The sequence below is a fragment of the Elephantulus edwardii genome, unplaced genomic scaffold (assembly GCF_000299155.1).
Source record: "Elephantulus edwardii isolate Elephantulus edwardi_28Jun2011 unplaced genomic scaffold, EleEdw1.0 scaffold00065, whole genome shotgun sequence".
Lineage (NCBI taxonomy): Eukaryota > Metazoa > Chordata > Mammalia > Macroscelidea > Macroscelididae > Elephantulus > Elephantulus edwardii.
The window spans coordinates 1,050,120-1,056,119 of NW_006399815.1; positions in this window are offsets into that span (position 1 = coordinate 1,050,120).

The following is a 6,000-nucleotide window of genomic DNA, read 5'->3' on the forward strand; positions in this document are numbered from 1 at the left end:
GAGCGCCCTTTTCCTGGTTGTATTTGGTCTAATTCCTAGAGGTGCTCTTTATATGTTCCCCCCACCCCATCTACACACACACATAGACTCACACACACTTGTCCTTGTGCTCATGTGTAATTTCCTTTGCCATTCGCACACAGTTGCTACTGTCCATGTGTCCTATACCTGGAAGTGTTGATGTGGCTAGAAAGGGCCCCAAGTTAGTGATGGGCTGTGGAAGAATTCTTGAGCAAACTTCATGAAGGGTCATTTGAGTCATGGAAGGCAGCTCACTGATGGGATAGGCTTGGACCGAGACAAAGAGATACCCAACATAGAAATTTGTGGGTGAGAGCTATTTAGCTTAAAAAGAGATTGAATGAGCAAAGAGCCACAACATGGTAAAAGAGCAGAATACAATTCCCAGTGGGGGTTTGTGGGTAGATGGGATAACTGGAGGATTTTTAAGGACAAAAATTCTAGTTGTCATTATGATCTATTGATTACACAGCAAAAAATGCCTCAGTCACTTCCAAATCTACACAGTGTCCACTGCATTCTCTGATCTTTGTAAGCAATTTGTTAGAGGAACCCAAAAATAGGGTCTAAATTACATGTTTGGCTCCATTAATTGCAGAGTGAAAAATCTCTAAGAGGTAAGACATAAAAGATACAATTTCACAAAAGCAGGAACTTTGATTCAGAAGTGACAAAGAGAAATACAAGGCCAAGGCTCTTTGTACCACAAATACCCCCAGAGATTGGGAAGAAACTTGCTTTCCCATCACCTGTAGTGGAGGAGAGGGTTTGAAACAATATTATCTGATCTTCAAGATCAAAATGACCCAAGCTGGCATCTAAGATACGTGTAAGTGCATATATCCAAATGTACAAAGGCGTTCATACTCAAGAGAACATTTTTCTCTCTTTGAAAAAATATGACTGAACCAGTGATTTGGCAAGTATTGGGTTAATTTTATGCATTAAGACAGCCAAACCAGAATATGTAGGCTCAAAAATTCACCACTGGCCTGAATGATCTGGTTTGGCCATCTACAGCTAACAAATTAACCAGCTAATTGTCAAAGTCTTATGCGTATGCTAGGTAGACACAGTTTTAGGGTGGCCTGTGTTTTTGTAGATTCATAGATATCTCTCTGCACATTGTTAACTATATCATCATATATTATTACACCTAATATGTATTTGTAACCAACTCAGTGATTGAACCCAGATTATCCAAAACTAATCTTTCATAGTAGGCTGGTTTTCTACAGCTTCCAATTGTAAGATATAACAATAGATAAAGGGCAAACAGCACATCAGCAGAGAACTGCCAGAAGTCCAGGCTGGGTTTAGAAGGGGTCATGGTACTAGGGATATTGTAGCTATTGTTAGATGGATCTTAGCTGAAAGCAAGGAGTACCAGAGGAATGTCTATCTGTGCTTCATTGATTATGCAAAGGCATTTGACTGTGTGGATCATAACAAACTGTGGCTGACTCTAAGAAGAATGGGAATCCCAGAACACTTGATCATGGTAATGTGAGACCTATACTTGGACCAGGAGGCAGTCATCAGAACAGAGCAAGGAAACACTGCATGGTTCAAAATTAGGAAGGGTGTACGCCAGGGATGTGTCCTGTCTCCATACCTTTTCAACCTGTATGCAGAACAGGTTATCTGGGAGGCTGGGCTCTATGAGGAGAAATGTGGCGTCAGGATTGGTGGAAGATCTATCAACAATCTGTATTATGCAGATGACACAACCCTGCTTGCTGAAACTGAGGAAGACCTGAAGCGCTTGCTGCAGAGAGTCAAGGACTGCAGCCTTCAATATGGATTGAGGCTCAATATCAAGAAGACAAAGATTCTTACCACTGGACCAAGTGGCAACATCAGGATGGATGGTGAAAAGACTGAGATTGTTCACAGCTTTAGTCAGCTTGGCTCCACAGTCAACACTCTTGGCACCAATAGCCAGGAACTTAAAAGACATATTGCGATGGGAAAGTCTGCTTAGGGACCTCTCCAAAGTATTGAAGAACAGTGGTGTCTCTCTGGAGACTAAGGTGTGTCTGATACAGGCCATGGTCTTTACAATCACTTGCTATGTATGTGTCAGAGAGTTGGACGATGACTAGGGAGGATAGAAGGAGAATTGATGCCTTTGAGTTGTGGTGCTGGAGCAGAGTATTGAGTGTACCATGGACTGCTAAGAAAACAAACATTCACCCTTGAGAGGGTTAAACCGGGCTGCTCCTTGGAGGCAAGGAATCTGAGGGTTTGTCTGACTTAGTTTTGTCATGTTGTAAGGAGAGACTGGTCCTTGGAGAGGGACATCATTCTTGGGATGATGGAGGGCAGGTGCAGGAGGGGAAGACCCTCTATGAGGTGGATTGATTCAGTGACTGGGGTAATTGGGATGGGTGTGTTGGGGACAGTGAGATTGGAACAGAACAGAGCAGAGTTTAGGACTGTTGTACATAGGGTCGCTATGAGTCGCAGGTGACTCAATAGCACATAACAACAACAACAACAATTGCAACAACAACAACAATGGACACTTGGAAAAAGCAGGACACCTGAACAAAGAAAAGGTCACTATTGCTTCTGTTCTTGTTCTTGTAGTTCTCTGCTACAGTGTGCTTTGAAGTGCAGTGAGGCTTGCTGTTAGCCCAACGTGTAACTGGGAGGGAGCTCTAGCGTCTTAGTGGTAATGAATTCAAAGTTCATGTGTCAATTCAAAATTACATGGTTCAAATCCACAAGCTGCTCCATGGGAGAAAGATGGGAAACGTTTCCTACGCAATTTTCTGCCTCTGAAAACCCACTGGAGATCAGTTCCAACTCAATGGTACAAAACAGTAACACATAACATACGCAATTGGGAAGGAAACAGTACTTCTAAAAGCAGGTCTACAAATAAAAAGCCTCAAATATGAAAAAAAAACCAAACTTATAAAAATTATCACAAGAACCAGTGTGAGTCAAGTGAGCTGTGGGCTTTTGCCTGACTTCTACTAGGACCTTGCTTTGAAAATGTGTCAGCATCATTATTTGTACCATTGTTTGCACCATGGTGGAGCTGAGCTACATTTTTGAGATGTCCTCAGTACAAAACGGTGGGATACTCTAAGAGTATAAAAGGAATATATGATTAGGTATTATTGGCATGACAAGAGTCCAGAATAAGAGCTGTATAGTGAAGTGGTCTGAGGGGGACCTGTGTAACAAAGAAATAACTTCCCCCCCCAAAAAAAAATTAAAACCAACTGGGGGGAGTGGGGACAGGGAGGAAAATGTGCAACAATGAATGAATGGCAATCCAAGTTCTTTATAAACTTTCATTAAAATCTCAATTTTAAAGAGGGGGAAAAAGAGTATATGATCTGAGGAGAAGTCCTCTGATATGGTGGAAGACGTGTTTCTCAAGCTTGACCATACATATTAAATGTGACACTTTGGGGATCTCATTAAAATGCAGATTCTGTCTGCACTACGTAACTTGGGAGGGACTGAAAAGCATTATGCTCAGTTCCATAAGGACAAATATTGTATAAAACCATTATTGTGGATTGAGTATGCGAATCCAAGGTGGTGGTGGGGAGAGTGGAAGCAGAGGGGTAAAGATGTGCAGGGAGGGGGATTGACCATAGGTCACACAATTTGATGAGCGGGTGGGGTGAGGGAAGTGGGGAGGATCTGGTGTGAAAAACAATATATTAAAATTTTAGGAATAGTAGAAAAATAAAATAGAATGTATGAAATACAATGTAAATGAAAGATTGTGAAAATGAAATAAAACACAATGCATATGAATGAAACATACTGTAAAAGTATTACTATATGAAAATCAATAAAAAAATATTTAAAGCCAAGCAAAACAACAACAATAATGCAGATTCTGATATATTAAGCCTGGATTTGAGCTTCTGTGAATTGAATACATGCCCAACGCTTGTTGTCTGTAGACTATACTTTGAGACCAGTTATCAGTTTTGAGTTGACATTGACACATAGTAACCCCACATATGTTAGAGTAGGACTGTGCCCCTTAGAGCTTTGCCCATGGTTGATTTTTTTTTTCCAGAGTAGATTGCCACACTTCAAAGTTGCCTCTGGGTGGACTCAAACCTCCAAACATTGGGTTAGCAACTAAGCTTGTGAACCAGTTACACTACTTAGGTGATCTATAGTTTGAGAAACAAGAGCATAAAACATACAGGGTTTGAAATTAGAAGTTCTAAGTCTACTCATAGTTTCTTGTTTTGCTGAGCCTTAGTTCCTCTTTTGCAAAATGAAAACAGTTTTAAATACATACTTCTCAAAGGATGTTATGATTTTAAGAGGAGATAATGTATTTGAAAACCTTCTTCAAATTGTTAAGTGCCTTACAAATGTTTGTTATTGTTTTCCAGTTGGCCAGCTATACCTACAAAGACTCCTGGTGTGGCTGACAGGGCAGGTGGCACTGATAGAGTGATAGTGGTGCACCCTTCCACAGTGCCCTCACACCCTCACATGAAGCTGTTCCTTTGGAAGCTGTTATTTGCAGAACCAGATGCTTTGTGTATCTCCTGCTGCCTTCTGATTGCTGGTCTGCCATGCTCCTGGCCCATGGCAAGAGGCTTCATGGCTTCCAGCTGTGCTGGGGCATCTGCAACATTCCTCCCTCACAAGCTTGTGGGCTCTTCCTTTAACTCACCACACAATCAGGCTTGCCCTGGGCAGAACTCTGCACAAGGCAATTTTTCCTTTATTTTCCCCCTCAGGCAGCCTATGCCCTCACACCCCCAAGTCCTGTACCCTCAGTTGACCTCATCCAACCCACCTCATCAAACCCCATTGCGAGAAAGTAACTGATATACAAATACACATTGAGTTAGTGATGATTGATTAGGCTTTGGGATGACCTCTCTTTAGGTGACAAAGCCAAGATGGAGACTAGAATAAAAAGGAAGATGACTTTTAAGAGGAGTGAAGTCTAGGTCTCAGTGGAAAGAAAAGCATTTCTGGGAAGGAGGTCTCCTTCCAGTACTGCTTGCTGATGAGTGGATTCTGACTCATGGTGACCCTCTGTGGGTCAGAGCAGATCTGTGCTCCACAGCTTTTTGGTGATGGAATTACTGTTTTTCTTATTTTTTAGTTGAAAGTTTACGGTTTCCCTTTAGCCAATTAAAAAAAAAAAGGATTAACTTTTTTTGTGGTGGCTCTTGGTTTTTTTCAAATTTTAGTGAAAGTTTGCAAATAATATTGACTTTCATGCACTCATATGCATTTTGTTTTATTACATTAATTACAATTGATTAACTCAATACAATGTCTCATCAAACCCTGAATGATTACAATTTTTACAAAGTGTCAGTACTCTCATTATTTCATTCAATTTGTTCTATTTTTATGACTAATTTCCTTTATCATCTTTGTATTTGAATAAATGTTGGCTCTTTGGTTTTCTGTGGTTGTTTAAAGGATTATTACTCATTTTGATACTGTTTATATATCAATCTATTACTTGGCTGAAAGTTGACTAGCAGAAATACCTTCAGTTTTATGTTCAAAGATTAATTTAGGGTAATAGTCCTCCCAAGTTTCCTCTAATCTCTATTGATCTATTGTTGCGTACTATTGAGTCTTAACCTCCAGCAGGTTTTCAAAGGCAGTTAATTGCATGAGAGAAAATTGCCCATCTGTCTCCTTAGGAGCAGCTTGTGGATTTGAACAGCACTCCTTTATGCACAGCATCTTACCGCTAGGCCACCAGAGCTCATTGATTCATTAGATCTTATCCTTTTTCAGGGATTTGAGTTTTGTTCTACATTTTTCTTTTCTATCTGGGAACTTCTATGGCATTGAATAGTTGATAATGGTAGTTGGGCACCATCTAGTCTTAGACTGGGAGAAGCTATGGTTCATGCAGGCTTTTAGCCTCATGGATTAATGTCTTCTTTTAATTTTTAATTTACTTCATTCTCTTTTTCTTCATGAGTAGAGACCAGTGTTGTTGCACTGCTG